An 18,260-nucleotide genomic window follows, 5' to 3' on the forward strand; every position below is an offset into this window, starting at 1 on the left:
TGAGAGCATTCAGAGTGCAACTCCACGCAGAAGGAAAGTTGCTATGCTAAAATGTATAAAAATGTTGAATGATATTTTTATTCCAACATGCTGATGTCAGGATGCTTTTATAACACAATGATGTCTGACCTTTGACCTATGTCCTTAAAGCCTTATATACTTAAATTTTGTATATTATTATCTTTTCCTATATGATTTGGAGTGTAATTGGCTGAAATCTCTGGTTTCAATGAGCTGTTAAAATTTGAGATTTTAAGAGATATTCGTGCACTTTGTGAGACCTGAATGAAATTACTAGGTCATTAGCAAGACTCTATAGAACTTGACTGCATGCTGCGGTAGCAACCCCATAACCCCACTTAAATTTACTTAAGTGATTGGAGAAATGTACTTCTAAAAGTACTTTCATTGCACCATGTTCATTTACTCATGAGCTGCTGTAACATGAATCAAATGGCTGAATTGACACCTTAGCATATAGTTAAATTCTAGAGTTTTGCAAATGACCTATTAATTTTATTGAGGTGTGCTGTAGCAGGGACACATTCAAAAGTTTCAGGACACCGGCCCTTGAGGACTGGAGTTTGAAACCTGTGCTTTGTGGGGTCATATTGTGATGCCATATTATGAAACGGCTGTGTGCAAGCAGGAGTAGTGATATGACGGACCGAAAATGCAGACTCACGGAAACGAAAAGTGAACTCAAATACAGCTTTAATGCTGAACTCCAAAAAAGTAACAAAACTGACACTCCAAGGTAAACTTTACACAGACAGAACACACAGCAAAATAAGGGTAGATCACGACACGGACACAGAGAAACACAGGGCTTAAATACACAGAGGGAGCAATCAGGGAATGGGTAACAGGAGGGAAACACTGCTGGGGCAAATCAACAGTGTTGGGGAGTAACGGAATACATGTACCGCCGTTACGTATTTAGAATACAAAATATGAGTAACTGTATTCCGTTACAGTTACCGTTTAAAAAGGTGGTATTCAGAATACAGTTACTTTGTTGAAATAAATGGAATACACGGCGGTACTTCCCTGTTTCATATTGTCGCGGGTCAGGACTGTTTGGGTTTGTTTGACAGCTACGTAATGTTGTTCCAGGCGGCAGCGTTACGGTTGCCATGGTTACAGGGTGACGCGCTCTCTCTCGCGTGTTTCCTGGGTGAGAGAGCGCTTTTTGTTGTTGTTGTTGTGCTAAGCTAAAAGGCAGAATGCTACAGGCATGGCCCTAAAGAATGTAGCCTCATGGGCAGTGTAGTCCGTGCTGCAGCGAGAATGGACTACCATACACGTTATGTGTCTGTGAGCGAGGGAGGGAGAGAAAGGAAAAGTCCGAGCTGTCACGGAGCAAAAACGGGAGCTGGAAGCATGTAAATATAATAATAACCACCGCAGCCAAGAAGAGTGTCTGACGAGCCCAGCTGTAAGTAAGCTATTAAGACTCAACTGTACACTGTCTTCGTGTTTTCCTCCGGAAAAAATAAGTTCCGTTGGAGCAGCCTTTCAACGCCTCTCTCTGTCTCTCGCAAGCAAAGTTGACCCAGACAACAAAGTAAAGCTATTTTTCGGCTACCAGCCCAACACGGAACCCACCGTATTAGCCAGAGGTCCCTTTACTACGGTTCGGAGCCGCGGACCTTCAGTATCAGTAATAAATCACAGCAATAGTACATTCACGTAGTTGTAAACAGCACGAGAATATATTAAGTAATCCAAAGTATTCAGAATACGTTACTTTCATTGAGTAACGTAACGGAATACGTTACAGAATACATTTTGGGGCATGTATTCAGTATTCTGTAATGGAATACATTTTAAAAGTAACCTTCCCAACACTGCAAATCAGGCCTAACGAGACAAAGGAAGCAAAACCAGACGCATTTACATGAGACACGGACTTTCAAAGTAAAACAGAAAACATAACACAGAGATGCAAACTTGACAAGGGGATACAGCTGACAGGGGAGACAGAGCAACTAGAGAACACAGAGACATAAACCACAAGACAGAACTCTAACAAAGAAACCAAAGACTAGAAATGATAAATAATATAATAAACTCAAAACCCTGGGTCAACGACCCAGGCATCCTAACATGCCATGGTGCATCACAATATGCATGGTACTAAAAAAGATGTAAATTGTGTTGTAAAGCTCCCTCCCTGCTGTTTCTTAATATATATGAATCAACATGATTTATTCAAATATTTTGAAATATGAAACAATGAAGCACAAAAAATTAAGACCAAGGTCAAATGCTTGGCCAGCCTTGGTACCCAATTTCCCCCAAGGCCTATTATATAGCTGTCAAGTTTGAAGACACGCCATTGATTTTTAATTTTTTTTTTTTATTAAATTAAAAAAAAAAAAAAACTTGTTCGGAATTTGAAGTTTGTACTGCTTGAGCATTGGTGTTGGTATCTACAAACAAAAAAATTAATGGAACTGATTACATACTTCCTCTTTTCAGGGTTAGAAAATAAAATACATTAACCAAAAATACAGCTCATGGAATATTATCCAAAGTTTAGGATCTTCAAGCCTCTCTACTTCAGTTTTTATCCAAAAAAAATATCTCTTAATACAATTATTGTTTCCTTCTGATTGTAGTTATATCCACATCAGGTCAATATAAGCAACATATCTACTGCTTTTAAATACCACAGTAAAGTCATGTGTCCACTGTGCAGCTGTGTTGATATAATGAGTGAATGATTTGAGCTTTTCACTGCCTGCTGTGTTTCCTGAGCAAAGATAAAGAGTCAGTTCAGACCTGCAGTTGGTCCTCGTGGTGTTTTGAACTTGAATTCAGCCTGATTTGTTTTTCATGTCTTCTCCTCCATCATCAGTTATCAGGAGAGCAGACAGTCAAAGTACAAGAATTCAAACAAACACAGAGATTCTACTTACAGAGCAGACACAGCACAGATGTTTCCTTCATCGTCCTTCTCACTCATTTCAGCTTTTTTTCATTTCTCTCACTGACACCAAGTAAAGCCCGCCCTCTTCCTGTTAGTGGTTGGTTTACTTTTCATATAATTACCCAGACAGTTGTTTGACTTTTTTTCATTTGGTAAAAATACAAGTGAACACCCTTTGTAAAAATATAATCATAAAGAAACTGTAACACTTTTAATAAAATCACTGAAATACAATTACTGAAAAAAAACAAGTAAAGTTGTATCTAATTTGAGTTTAACCGAGATGATCCTTCTTGGGATTTTTTTTCTCCTCTATCACGACAAAATCTCCTCTGCTCTCAGTCATCTGTAGTTTGGTTGATGAACAAATCCATGTCCATGTAGTGGACGTCCCCCTCAGTGAGAGAGGCAGAAATGAGCTGAAACACAGGAATCAAACCAGGGACGCTGCTGTTATGGAGCTGAACTGGAACCATTCAGACACTGAGGCCCTCTGAACACATTTTAATTACAGCTGTGCAGAGACACACTGATGACTGACTGGAACACTATGATTCATATTTTACATCAACACCATCCTCACACATGGTTTATATATGGCCACTAGAGGGAGATGTTGGACTTAACTACTACTTGTGGACATTCACAGTAATGTTTCCAGATTTTCCTGTCCAAGCACAAAGTTTCTTCACAAAGACACTTAACTACTTAGAAGCTGAGAATCATACAGGGGGATACATGTTGCCTTTGGGTTTGAAAGTCAAATTGTCGAAGTCTTTTACAGAACAGAGTGAGAGTACTTTGCAGATTGGAAGCAGCAACGAGGAGCTGAGGTTGTTGCATTTCTTAGATGTGGCAGTTTTCTTAGCTGTAAATACATGGCAGTATAACATTTATGATTTTTACAATCAAGCAAAGTACTATTACAAAGGAGTATTTGCACCACATTAACAAAAAAATATTTTGGGGTGAATAAAGTCCAAAACATGAACATAGTCTCAAATAATGTGCCTTGTGTGGATAAGTTGATGAACTCCTACTTCAGAATCAGTTTTAGTAACAAGTAAATGGTTAAAGTTCAACAAAGACTGTTCTTTTTTAGGAAAATGAGATCTTTTAATGTCTCATCTGAGATGCTGTCTTTGTTTTATAGAAGTTTTATTGAATCTGTGATGTCTTTTTGTATCGCTGCCTGGTTCAGTAACCTGGCGGTGAAGAATAAGAATCGGTTGGGTCTTCTGGTAAAAACTGCTAGCAAAATTTCAGAGTGCTGGTAAGATGGACTTTTGGCCAATTACAATAAAAATGTGCGTAGGAAGGCTCATTTTATTGTTAATAGTTTGAACCATCCACTTCACAGTGAGTTTGAGTTGTTGCTTTAGAGTATCTGTGAGGAAGACCAAAAGACTCCAGGTTTCTTTTATCCCTACTGCATCCCGTCTCCTTAATGGCAAATAACTGTCCTGTGACTTTCTATTACTATTATTGTCATTATTATTTTATATTATTGTTTTGTTTACTATCATGTTGCCTGCTGCTAAACTTATATTATATAACTGCTGCAGAAAGAAGATGCAGAAAGAATTTCATGACACAAATCAAAAAACACTTTAAAACACTTTACCTGAAATATACCAAAAGTTCAAACTGTTCTGATAAACATTGCTGTTACTTACCAAGTATCTGTTTATTTTTATTTGTTCTGTAAATAGCATCAAAAAGGTTAGCTAATGTAATTTAAATCACTTGAGATTAGCTAGTTTAAATCATAAAATCCCCTAGTCTGCTGGTATTGTTAAATTGAAGGCTCAAAGAGTAGTTAAAACTTCACAACATGGAAGGGCTAGCACAACAATTTGTGAGAAGGGTCTGGCTGCAGTCACTGTGGAGCGCTATATTGCGACCTCCACAGTAACCGGAAACACGTACCCTGCTGGTGCAGGCTGCCATGTAGGACGACAGGACACTTTCACTGCCCTGTCTGTAACATGGCAATCATACTGCGTGGGGATATGGCAAGGCATTTATTGTCATGTCAGCATTCTTCAATGCCAGGTCAGCCACCACTATGAGGACTGCTCCCCACTGCACTCTCCGTGGAGCCCCATCTCCCTCTCGATGTTTTGTCTTCAGCATCTAAACCATTTTCTGAATCTTCGGTAGAACATTCATGTGTTCTACCCACTGTGCTAAATGAAACTGCGGCTTATGGAAAGTCCATGAAAATGAAATGCCCTCACTGTGGTCTTAGTCTTTTTTGAAATGATCACATGATGAGGAGGCATTCAAACAGATGTTTGCCTGGCCTGTCATCTGCAGTGTGTTTGGGTAGAGGGACTTCTTCCTCTTTGATTTTCACTTTACAGAGGACATGGAACTCTTTTTAAAAGCATTTTCGTAACATTTGAAATGTTGGACTGTATGACTTTTACCCTGCGACTTCAGGGGGACTTGGGAAGGAGACGCTGGAGAAAATGGCTGGGCGTCATAACTGTGGCAACATTCTTTAATACATAGAACTTGCAATACTAACATGTACATATGTATTTATGCATGTAGGTGCAGATGTATATGCGTGCATATATTTGTCTTCCCATTGGCTCATAATATTTTGTTTTCTTTTTTATTTTGTTGTATAAAAATGTTTCTGAATAAAAGGTATAAATAAAAATGGTCACCTACAGCTATGTGTTTTGATCAACTTAATTAAAGTCCTTCTAAACATAAATAAAGTGTGGTTTTTGTGTGTTTGTTTTGCTGTTTTATTTTGTGGGACAAACACACATGTTGCTGCTTGTATCTACTTTTGATCTTCTTCACTGTGAGGAGCTGATGGTGACTGTAAAAAAAACTCAGTCAAATATGATTAGACAATAAGAAAAGTCTGAGTTTAAACCCATGAATATATTTTATTTAATATTTGATTGCCTGTTGCAGTCCAACATTAACCTCTGAGATTTACATCCTTATACTTTAACCAAACATATGTAAAAAATCATTTTAAACATTTTAAAAGCAGTAAGGCAACAAACAAAAACACACAGAGCATCCTGAAAGTATTCAAAGCACTTCACTTGTTCCACATGTTGTCATGTTACAGCCTTATTACAAAATGGATTCATTTAGTTCAGTGGTTCTTAACCTGGGTTCGATCGAACCCTAGGGGTTCGGTGAGTCGGTCTCAGGGGCTCGGCAGAGCCTCCACCGTGACATGCACGGCTCATTTTGTGCACCAGTAAAAAACATATCTATGTCTTGAATTTGAAAAAAATCATATTTTATTTTTCACCAAAGAGGGGTTCAGTGGATGCGCATATGAAACTGGTGGGGTTCGGTACCTCCAACAAGGTTAAGAACCACTGATTTAGTTGTTCACAGGCGATTATGTACAGCCAGTGTTGGGGAGTAACGGAATACATGTACCGCCGTTACGTATTCAGAATACAAAATATGAGTAACTGTATTCCGTTACAGTTACCGTTTAAAAAGGTGGTATTCAGAATACAGTTACTTTGTTGAAATAAATGGAATACACGGCGGTACTTCCCTGTTTCATATTGTCGCGGGTCAGGATTGTTTGGGTTTGTTTGACAGCTACGTTCTGTTGTTCCAGGCGGCAGCGCACGGTTGCCATGGTTACAGGGTGCGCGCTCTCTCTCTGCGTGTTTCCTGGGTGAGAGAGCTTTTTTTGTTGTTGTTGTGCTAAGCTAAAGGCAGAATGCTACAGGCATAGCTCTAAAGCATGTAGCCTGATGGGCAGTGTAGTCCGTGCTGCAGGGAGAATTATGGCAAGCCATTAGTGCCAAAATTCGCCACTTTTCTAACCCGTTTGATTAAGAAACGGCGTAAAAAACGCCGTTTAATTATTCAAAACGCCGAAAAAAAGCGGCGTTCTGTTTCGACAAACGCCGTTTTTCCGACTCTCACATGGCGCCCTGAACGCACCATCCGAGTGACGTAAAAGCGGCGTTCAAAGACACTGCGGAAACGCCGTTTTTCCGCCACTCGGCAGAAAACGCCGTTCAAAGATGCATAAAACGCGGCGTTTTTACGGCGTTCTGTGCCAGCTGTAACGGCGTTTAAACGGCGTTTTATTGAAATTATGCAGGGCACTCCCCATGGTTACCTCTTCCAATTACTTTCAACTCATTTCACCCAATCAAAGAAGAGGAAGTGCAGACCACACTAATGCATCACCGATTCACCTTGCTGCTAAGTGATTGCCTATTCAGTACCAGTGCTTGTCACAGTATTGAATTGTATTATAATCCCACTATGCATTTTGATGTTTAAAGCATGATCAAGCAAACAAACGACAGAATACTTTTTAATGAAACCTTAACTGTGTTACCTGTTATGGCAGCTAACAGGTAATGAGCAGAGCTAGCTCTCTATTTGGATACTCGGTGCATGGCTCTTTTGTTTGCGTTAGGGATCAGCTGTTAGCGCTGCGCCCTGCAGCTGCGCTACCGGCAGACAGACCCTACGTCCCCAGTGAGGGAAGAGACGGGGGTGATGTCTCCCGAGAAGGACACCTTACACAGCATCTCTCCTTCCTGTAATCACTGTAAATGTGAGATCGTTCCCTGACATGATCGAGGAGCTAATGACGCTAACCAGGTCACAGTGGCAGTACCCCGACACTGCCCGGTACTCCCTCTGTGAGTAGACTGCCCGGCTTCCAGCTGCTGCGGGCGGACAAGACGAGAGACAGCGGTGAGAGGAAAGGAGGGGGGCTGGCAGTGTTTGTTAAAGACAGTTGTGGGACCCCTGGGCACATCGCTGTGAAAGAACAACTCTGCAAAAACACAGACATTGAGCTATTAGCCGTTAGCATCCGTGGAGGCAGCCTGTGACTCTCTGTGGTCCGCAGACTGCAAACGCAATCTCCGAGAGCTCTTCTTCTAATATCAGGGGACTTTCATCATGTCTCGCTGGACTCCACACTGCCCACCTTCAACCAGTATGTGACCTGCCCCATCGTAGTCAATAAAACATTGTACTTAATGTATGCCAATGAAAAAGTGGCATACAGTTCATCACCTCCCTGCCCAGGGAAGATCTGATCGTAACCTAGTGTGCCTTGTCCCTGTGTGCAGCACTTAGTGTGGACGGAGCCACTAATCACCCACGCAGTGCAGAGATGGTCCGCGGAGGGCATATGAATAAATAATGAAAGCAAATAAATGACAGTATGTTTTTCTGAAACAAACGGAGACCTTAACTTTTATCAAAATCCTTGTGTGTTCAGTTTAAAGTAATACCACTGTATAACAGCCCACAAATTTAATAATGTTAACAGTATCTCAGGAATATTTTGCCCTTCAACATGAATTAAAAAATAGATATGCAGTTTTGAATCAGACCTGCATGTTCGTTTCCTGAAAAGTGATGTAAATAAATAATCTCAAGAACATGAAATAATTGTTTCCATGTAAACTGGAGTTGTCCTTGTCAATGTCATCAGAGTACTCTGGATGTCTTACATGAATTTGAAACAGAGAGTGGCACATGACAGCGTTGCACATAACATAACTAGTTTACCTGTATGACATGAATTAAAAAAAAGAATCCATGTAACTTGGTTATGGCTTCTTTCTGATAATTGTAGATACAAATCGGCTGCAGTGTGCATTATCTTGACAAAAGTATAAGATACTGAACCCGCTGATATGATGTGGTGGAGGAATACAAATACCTGGACACCCACATATATACATTTGCTGGACTGGAAGATCAAAACAGAGGCTGTACACAAGAAGTGGATGTGTGCACCAAAATGTTAATGACAGGTGTTCTGTCAGGTCAGGTGAGTGCAGTGCACTTTAATGTGTTCTTCTTGGATCAGGAGAGCAAGCTCTGTGATTGGCCGCGCTTCAGAAGCTGTGGTGGAGAGGAAGTGAGTGAACAAACTGCCAAGCATCATGGATATTCCTCTCAATCCACCTCACCAGGTACTTCTCTAAAAAGTGTGACTCAGGTCTGTTGCCCCAAAGGATACAGGAAATGCACTGATTTCCATAACAGAATCGTGTCTGTTTAAGGCTCCATGATGATAACTTTCCTGTGAGCGTTTGAAGATAACTGACATCATGGCTTTTAGCCTCATTGTTTCTGCAAAGAGATTTCTCCAGTCACTGAATCTTTTGATAAAATATATTTTAGGCCTCTAGAGGATGGAATATTTTAAGTCTTTGCAACTTTACACTTGGGAACATTATTCTGAAATTGTTGCACAATTTGTTAATGGAGTTTTTTGCAGATTGATCGACCTCTGCCCACATTTCCTCCAGAGCAACTCTGCTTCTCTAAGATGCTCTTTTAATATCTAATCATGTAACTGACCTGTTACTTTTAAAATATCCCTGCAGCTGCTTCTTTTTAGTACCACTTTTCCAGCCTTCTCTTGCCCCATCCCAACTGTTTTGAAACATATTGCTGCCATCAAATTAAAATGGACTTATTTTTAACGACGTAGTCTCGGTGTAAACATTTGACATGTTTTCTGTGTTCTACTGTGAACAAACTTTGCCTTTGACATTTGCAAATCACTGCTTGCTCTTTTTTATTCACATTTTACACTCGAGTCCAGTATTTTCAGAACTATGTTTGTACAAAGCAAAACATAATGTGCTCAATAATGTTAACACTTTTTCTCTGCTGTGAACTGTCACAACATCAAACACACGCTAAACCACTTTATATCTACCACACTATACTGAGCCACTTTATTTTTAATTATTTACTGTCACTGCTTTATAGTTGTATTTATCAAAATCAACAGCTGTAACTTTTAGATTAATCAAGTTGACTTTATCGAGATTCAGTTTCAGTTGTAAACTTTCCATTTCACAACTTCCATCTTACACACTTTAAAAATCACTCAACATTTTTTATTGTCAGTGTCACACAGCTCGTTCTTGTATCTCCACTACTCAATGTTACATAGTAAACACGTATTATAACTTTTCACATTATATGTATCCAGTCACCTAGATATTTTGAAGTCTTTCCACTTGCTGCTATTATGTTTCAGTCAATAATTGAACTGTCTCAGTGATATGTGGAGTCCAGAAAGTATATTAAGCCAGTGATGAGTTCAATACCATGACTCCCTCTGGTGCCACTTAGTGGATTACATAGTTCTACTAGGAGGCTGCCTCGGACAAAAATCTGTAATGGGCTCAAGTGTCTCTCTGTCCATAAGCCATGATTGTTCCACTGTTGAGTGAAGTCTTTCAAATCTCTGTTGATCCTTGGGAGATAGATGTAATGGAGAGCCCAAAGGTGCATTTCATTGTCAATGTCAATGATGCCTTCCTCCTCCAGGTGGTGAAATAAATCACAGTAGACATTGGTCATTCCTCGCCACAGATCACCTCAGAGCCTCTCAGTTCTCTGATTATGGGTACTCCTTCCTCTTAGGGCACTTCCACGATCAAAGCCTCTGAAAATGTTCATCATCAGGCAGACAGCATTGTTTTCCCCACCTCTGTCCGTCCGGACCCTCCAGGGTACACCATAGGATACACGGCTCTGATGATACTTGATAAAACGGTACTGCTACGGTTGTTGTTTGAGGCATGAAGGAAGACCACAAGACGACTGTATCCATCAATAGCACCATCAATGACTATCCTCCACCTAAAACCGTGGTCCATAAGAAGAAAAATATTATTTCTGCTTTGTTATTGAAACAATAGAAAACACACTCTTAATTGATTTACATGTGACTATTGCATGTCAAGTTTGAATTTTGCTCTGTATGTTGCTTGCGCTGTCTGTGTTCTCTCCTCTTCCCTTTAAACATAACCAGTTGTGTTAGAGGACTGCCCATCCCAGGGCCTGGCTCTATTGGACGTGTCTTACTGTTTAACAATTATATTTGATGTAATGCTGAATTTCACTTTGGTCAAAATAGGTGTTCAGACAAAAGACAAATCAATGTGCTTGGTTACCTTATCAGCTTGTGATTTCCAGCAATGTGCCACAATGAGTTTGGACCTGCAACCTGATATGTTCTTCGTTCTGGTCTCCATAAAAACTGCTCTAAGGGCAGCTGCTCCAGGATTCATCCGTAACATGCTTGCTCAAACCCTCCTTCGCTGTACACGTAGTCCACGTATCTACGCAGGGGAGGCTCTGACAGCCTCAGGACCAGTTTGTTCATTGCCAGCGACAATGTCCTGCACATGTTCATCCAAGGCACTGTCAGTCAGTTCCGCATACATTGATGCACGGGTGAAATGATACTGTCTGAAATCAGACAAAAAAACACGAGTGATTTATCACTACCATAACAACACACTTCATTACTTGACTAGTGGTGCACATTCAAATATACTAATGTTTACAATTTCACAATACCATTTAATTTGAATAAACAGTGAGTGTGTGTCACAAAGAAATGAAAGTCACACTGGTTTGAAAAGTCACTGACCGCAGACGTCTTCAAATTGTGCAGTGAAACATTCAAAATATCAGCCATCTGAGGTGCAGTGAATCCACATGACTTCAGGAATGAAAGCTGTTCCCAGTGATAAGGTAAAGGGATCTACCTCTACCTCTGTTGAAAACCACTGGTGCCTGGTATCCAAAACAGCCTGAAAATATATAAGCGTTTGGTAAATAGGTAAAGGCACCCCATATATCAGGTAAATATATCAGGTAAATAGGTAAATATTTGGAAAATAGGTTAAGACAGAGTCATAATTTATTTCACACTGTTGGTGAGTCAAGGAATCGACACAATATGTGCTTACCTTGTTGCCCATGCTGAGTAGACAGTTCGACATCCTGAATCAATTCAGCCAAGTCACGCAGAAGTTGATCTGCTGCAGTTACATTGATCAGTCTTCCTCTTGCCCACTGAAGGCTTCTCTGCATTGTCTCCAACCTCAAAGATATCAAAAAAATTACTTCTTAATTCATGTTATATTTTCAGGCCATATTCCCCTTAAACATTTTAAATGTTAAATGTTTTCGATCTTGCTTTGATCATACCTCCTTAACGCTAACTGTAGCACATCTGGCCCAACATCGTCCATCAGCAGCTGCCGTGTACAGTCATTAAGAATGTTCTTGCACCTTGAGATGAAAATCCTCCAGGCCATACTTTGTAATGGTCTGGTTGAGTCACAACTATTTTTCCACAGTGCCTGCTCTACTTGGGGTGCTGGCTGCTCTACTTCATCACTCCACCGAGGATCACCACCTGAGACAAATCAAGCCAGCTGTATTTAAGACCACCGTTCACAACCAGTCTTTGCCATATTATCTGTTAACCTATGTTAGTTATTGGCCTCACGTTGCTCAAAGCTCTAGTACTTACCTCTCTGTTCATGTCTTCTTAGTTACTTCCTGGACAACCTTTCACACTCGCAATAGCCTCACTCCCCTGGACACGGATCTCCATTTGCTCCTCAACAGCTGATAACCTCTCACTCCTTTTTATCCATTCGTGCATTACTCCACCTGCAAACAAGTAAGACTGTTCAGACTGCCTATTTGGATCTTTTCTGAACTTCTTCCAAGACCCTCCTGACTCTGCTCTCCCTCTGTTGCAGTACCTGTAGAGGCTACGCCTACACTTGAAGCCACTGAAGTGTTTGGTGGCAGGGGTGAGGCAATGTAACTGTTATGAATGAAACTTGTAACAGCCCAACTCAATCTATACTTGTCTTGTAGGGTTAAGATTGTTTTTGTATTCATCAGTTTTATTTGCTTGTCTTTGTCCAATGTCATTGATCATAACAGCACAGAGTTTACAAACTGCTTGTTCTGACCAAAAACACCTGGCTTGAGTTACGTTTATCTTAAATACATTTCCATAAACACACCATATGTAAAAACACAAAAGGTGACCCGTAGCAGCACACATAAGGTAACAACACAAAAATGGGTCGCACAGTGCCGCTCCACCATCAACTCTCACACCACTGTTTCACTTGCCGAGCTCCAGCAGCCACAGATCATGTTACTGTTCCCTCTAGTATGAACGACCGTAGTCCATGTTCATAGTATTTTGCTCCTAGTTGTAGAACTCAAAGTTAACATTCACGCATTCTAGCCTTGTTTTTAATTTTACCTTTTGCATCACATCACTTGTCTGTTTTTTTCTATTTTATTACTATATTTCTATTTCTATTGTACAGCACTTTACAAACACACCTGTTAGACCAAAGTGATATATAAATAAATGATGATGATGATGATGTAAAGAACATTTTCTGTTAACTTCACTCTGAGCCTGTGCTCGAATCTGCTCCTGAGTGCACTTCATGTTTCTCGTTGTTTAAGGAAGAGAGTTCAATTTTAGTCTTAGTCATTCACAGTGAGGCGATGGTTGTAGGACATAACCTGCTTGCTGGTGTTTTTTCATAGACAAACTTGGACTATATTAGGAATCTATATATTACTGTGATCCTACAAAGACAAGAATTTCAATTATTACTTTCAACAGGTTTATATATTTAAATAAATCAAAAAAATTCCATGTTAGTCTTATGAAAAATGTGACTGAGCACTTTTGGAAACAATCTGTCATCACTTTAAGTATTGAGACTGTGAACAGTTACAGAATACATCTGAAATAAATGTCAGATTCTAACAGGTTATAGTTCTGTTAATAGAGCTTTTGAATCTACTCTTCATACATATTCCTATCTTTAATAACAGTATGTCAACGATGTCAACCAATATTTTCATATTTCAAACACACACCCAAGTTAAAATTTGAATCTCCACATCTTCTACTCTGCATATCTGAAAAATCAGTTTTGATAATGTTACAATTCCATTGTCAAATGTTCCCATCTATGTTATTCATCTTTGTTTATTTTAAATGCTGTCATTAGTTTTTATTTTTTTTCCTACTTATTAACAAAATGAACATGGTCTACATTGTTTTGTTCACTTGAATAAAACAACATTCAATAAAACAACCAGACCAGACCAGTGGCACTAACCCCGGTGGTGATGAAGTGTTTTGAGAAACTTGTGCGCTGTCACATCATAGCAGCCCTACCTTGCAACCTCGACACACACCAGTTTGCCTACAGAGCAAACCGATCGACAGAGGACGCCATAGCAACAGCACTCAATGCAGCATTAACACATCTGGAGAAGCAAGGAAACTATGTGCGTATGCTCTTTGTGGATTATAGCTCTGCATTTAACACCATTCTCCCATACAAACTGGATGCTAAGCTAAAAGACTTGGGGCTGCCCCACAGCACCTGTAAGTGGATTAATAGCTTCCTCACCGACCGCAGACAGAGAGTGAGTGGGATGTCACATCTCCAGCCCTAAATTTGAGCATTGGGTCGCCACAGGGCTGCGTGCTTAGTCCACTGCTCTACTCGCTTTACACACATGACTGCATCCCGCCCACCAGAACAATACCATCGTAAAGTTCGCAGAGCGACACTACTGTGGTGGGGCTTATATCGGGGAGAGGAGGTCTGCCTATAGAGATGAGGTGGAGCGGCTGTCTTCATGGTGTAAGGATAACAACCTTCTTTTAAACACGAAAAAGACTAAAGAACTCATAATCGACTACAGAAGACATAAGACAGAAATTCAACCATTAATCATCAACGACGACTGTGTGGAGAGGGTGACAGACTTCCGCTTCTTGGGAGTCAGCATAGAGGGAACTTATCCTGGAGTGTGAACACCTCTGAGCTACTGAAAAGACACAACAGAGACTGTACTTTTGAGAGTACTCAGAAAGAACAACATCACACAGAGACTGCTGGTGTCCTTTTATAGAGCCTCCATCGAAAGCATACTAACGTACTGTATAGGCATCTGGTGCGCTAGCTGCACAGTGGCTCAGAAGAAAGCACTACAGGGAGTAATCAACGCTGCCCAAAGGACAATCGGCTGCCCTCTCCTCAAACTGGAAGACCTACACAGTTCTCGCTGCCTCAAAAGAGCCCATAACATTATAAAAGATATTTCACATCCTGGACATTCCATGTTCGAACTGTTGCCTTCAGGTAAACGGTACAGAACCATATACACAAGGACTAACAGACTCAAACACAGTTTCTACCCAATTGCAATATCCTGTCTTAATGCTACTAAAAGTAGATGGCGTTCACTGCCCTTGCTGTCAGTTGAAGACATGTTTTGTTGGATACACTAACATAATTGACCGAGTGTTTGATTGTTATATCACCTAAGGACGTATGTCAAGTGACTGCATGTCAAGTGACTGCATGTCAAGTGACTGTATGTGGCATTAGGCCTGGATCGCTTTGGGTGCATTTATTGTATGAGTAGGTTGTATTTTATTTATTTTTCTACAGTATTTATAACATAGTTTTTTATAACATAGTTTTTTAAGTATTTATTTCTGTGAATGTTGCATCGATCAGAGACATCTCTCAATTTCATTGTACTTGTAACAATGACAATAAAGAATATTCTATTCTCTATTCTATTCTATTCTATTCTAACATTTTTGTATATCGTACTCTGGGTTCTTGAAGACCACGCTGTCTTTTAACTTTATTTTCTGCATATACTGTTCTTTACTCTTTGAGGCTGTTCTCCTGCCATTCTGTGTTCCTAGTGCAAAGTCTGCATTTCTGTGTCCTATCTTTAGTTGGTTACTGCTTTATATTGTTGACCTCTAGTCTTTTGTGCACTTGCTTTTGCTTCCGCTGGTCATACTTGTTTGATTCAATTCACCTGTGTCTTGTTTCTCCCAGCTCGTCCTCTCTCCTAATCAATATTATTATCTCTCTTCACTGCGGATTTGCCACTCATATTTAAGGTCAGTTTTCAGTTCATGGGTTTGTCTTTCAGTCTGCAGTGTCGGGTTTACTGATAGCTTAACAGTCTCATGTGGCTTTGTTTGTATACCCACTGTATTACTAAATCCTGGTATTGTAGATACAACTATACATGCGTTTAAAAAGGCACATGCGTGCTTATAAGGATGAACATCAAAGCTGAAAATTGAACATCTGTCACGATCTAATTCAGATGAGTTTACTGAAATTGCAACTTGGTGTTGCACTATGACTTCATGGTTTGACAGTCTGTTAATCCTGCTTACTGGAAAAAGGCTCTTGGGATAATTACTCGGCTGTAGAGATAAATGACTAAGTTTCTCCCATTGAACATATTGTATTATATGCAGCACTTACGCACAACCTCACGGAAAAATCAAAAGAGACCACGTAATCAATGGTGGCGGGCGGCAACGTGGCAAGGCTAAGGCTAGCTTTATAACGAAATATAACAAAAGTATGAAACGAAAATGTGTTCTTTGTTGCTGGACTGTAAGATGAAAGTAGACACAATTTGGGCTCCTACATTTTGTCCGAAAATGTAAATTAATGAGTTTTTACTGTACTGGAAATAAGAATAGAAGAAAATGTATTCATTCTTACCTTATACTAATCGTGGTGAAGACCAGTGCAGTGCAGGAACTGATGCCTTCTCGGTTGAATTCGCTGAGAGTAAGCGTAATGTCCCGCTCTACTGTACAAGACTGGTGAATGGTTACCTGGAGGGATGTACCACTGTGAAAGGGGTGCTACGGAATAGTCCAGTGATCGCTGCTTTAATTTCCCGGTCAACTATACATAAATTGCACGTCGACATGAAATAAAAAGCATTCTGTCATTTATTTGCTTGATTATGCCCTCCATGAAGCATCTCTGCACTGCGTGGGTGATTAGTGGCTCCGTGCATACTAAGTGCTGCACACAGGGACAAGGCACACTAGGTTACGATCAGATCTTCCCTGGGCAGGAGGTGATGAACTGTATGCCACTTTTCATTGGCATACATTAAGTACAATGTTTTATTGACTACGATGGGGCAGGTCACATACTGGTTGAAGGTGGGCAGTGTGGAGTCAGCGAGACATGATGAAAGTCCCTGATATTAGAAGAAGAGCTCTCGGAGATTGCGTTTGCAGTCTGCGGACCACAGAGAGTCACAGGCTGCCTCCACGGATGCTAATGGCTAATAGCTCAATGTCTGTGTTGTTGCAGAGTTGTTCTTTGACAGCGATGTGCCCAGGGTCCCACAACTGTCTTTAACAAACACTGCCAGCCCCTCCTTTCCTCTCACCGCTGTCTCTCGTCCTGTCCGCCCGCAGCATCTGAAACCGGCAGCTCCACACTCATGTCCGGGTTTGCGGTGTTAGCCAGGACTCCGTTAGCATCATAATGCTACACTGCGGTGGCGCAGCGCTAATAACCCGATCCCTCAAGTAAACAAGCGACCCATGCGCCACAAAGTTAAGGTCTTGTTACAGAAAAAGCATTCCGTCGTTTGCTTGTTTCATCATGCTTTAAACACATCAAAATGCATAGTGGGTAACAAGCACTGGTACTGAATAGGCAATCACTTAGCAGCAAGGTGAATCGGTGATGCATTAGTGTGGTCTGCACTTCCTCTTCTTTGATTGGGTGAAATGAGTTGAAAGTAATTGGATGAGGAACCATGGGGAGTGCCCTGCATAATTTCAATAAACGCCGTTTTAAAGCGCCGTTACAGCTGGCACAAACGCCGTAAAAATGCCGTTTTATGCCTCTTTGAGCGGCGTTTCCTTCCGAGTGGCGTAAAAAGCGGCGTTTCCGTGTGTCTTTGAGCGCCGCTTTTTCGTCACTTTCGGATGGTGCGTTCAGGCGCCATGAGTCGGAAAAAGCGGCGTTTGTCGAAACAGAACGCCGTTTTTTGGCGTTTGAATAATTAAGCGGCGTTTTTCGCGCGTTTCTTAATCAACGGGTTAGAAAAGTGGCGATTTATGGCACTGATGGCTTGCCATAGAGAATGGACTACCATACACGTTATGTGTCTGTGAGTATGGCAAGCCATCAGTGCCATAAATCGCCACTTTTCTAACCCGTTGATTAAGAAACGGCGAAAAACGCCGCTTAATTATTCAAACGCCGAAAAACGGCGTTTGTTTCGACAAACGCCGCTTTTTCCGACTCACATGGCGCCTGAACGCACCATCCGAGTGACGTAAAAGCGGCGCTCAAAGACACACGGAAACGCCGCTTTTTACGCCACTGGAAGGAAACGCCGCTCAAAGAGGCATAAAACGGCATTTTTACGGCGTTTGTGCCAGCTGTAACGGCGTTTAAAACGGCGCTTTATTGAAATTATGCAGGGCACTCCCCCATGGTTCCCTCATCCAATTACTTTCAACTCATTTCACCCAATCAAAGAAGAGGAAGTGCAGACCACACTAATGCATCACCGATTCACCTTGCTGCTAAGTGATTGCCTATTCAGTACCAGTGCTTGTTACCCACTATGCATTTTGATGTGTTTAAAGCATGATGAAACAAGC

General features: G+C 40.8%; 1 protein-coding gene and 2 long non-coding RNA genes across 3 annotated transcripts in view; all 3 read right to left on the bottom strand.

Annotated features, from left to right (window-relative positions):
* LOC116320178 (NLR family CARD domain-containing protein 3-like) overlaps positions 1 to 18,260 on the bottom strand; it is a 65,578-nt gene that overhangs the window by 15,814 nt on the left and 31,504 nt on the right. The window lies entirely within an intron of this gene.
* On the bottom strand, positions 9,667 to 10,966 carry LOC120437443. The gene is made up of 2 exons (XR_005611136.1): positions 10,894 to 10,966; positions 9,667 to 10,579 (listed from the first exon to the last, which is right to left on the bottom strand). It is a non-coding gene; the product is annotated as an uncharacterized LOC120437443 (long non-coding RNA).
* Positions 11,464 to 16,395, bottom strand: LOC120437441. The gene is made up of 5 exons (XR_005611134.1): positions 16,342 to 16,395; positions 12,267 to 12,409; positions 11,939 to 12,149; positions 11,698 to 11,831; positions 11,464 to 11,538 (listed from the first exon to the last, which is right to left on the bottom strand). It is a non-coding gene; the product is annotated as an uncharacterized LOC120437441 (long non-coding RNA).

This window comes from Oreochromis aureus, linkage group 3 (assembly GCF_013358895.1).
Source record: "Oreochromis aureus strain Israel breed Guangdong linkage group 3, ZZ_aureus, whole genome shotgun sequence".
Lineage (NCBI taxonomy): Eukaryota > Metazoa > Chordata > Actinopteri > Cichliformes > Cichlidae > Oreochromis > Oreochromis aureus.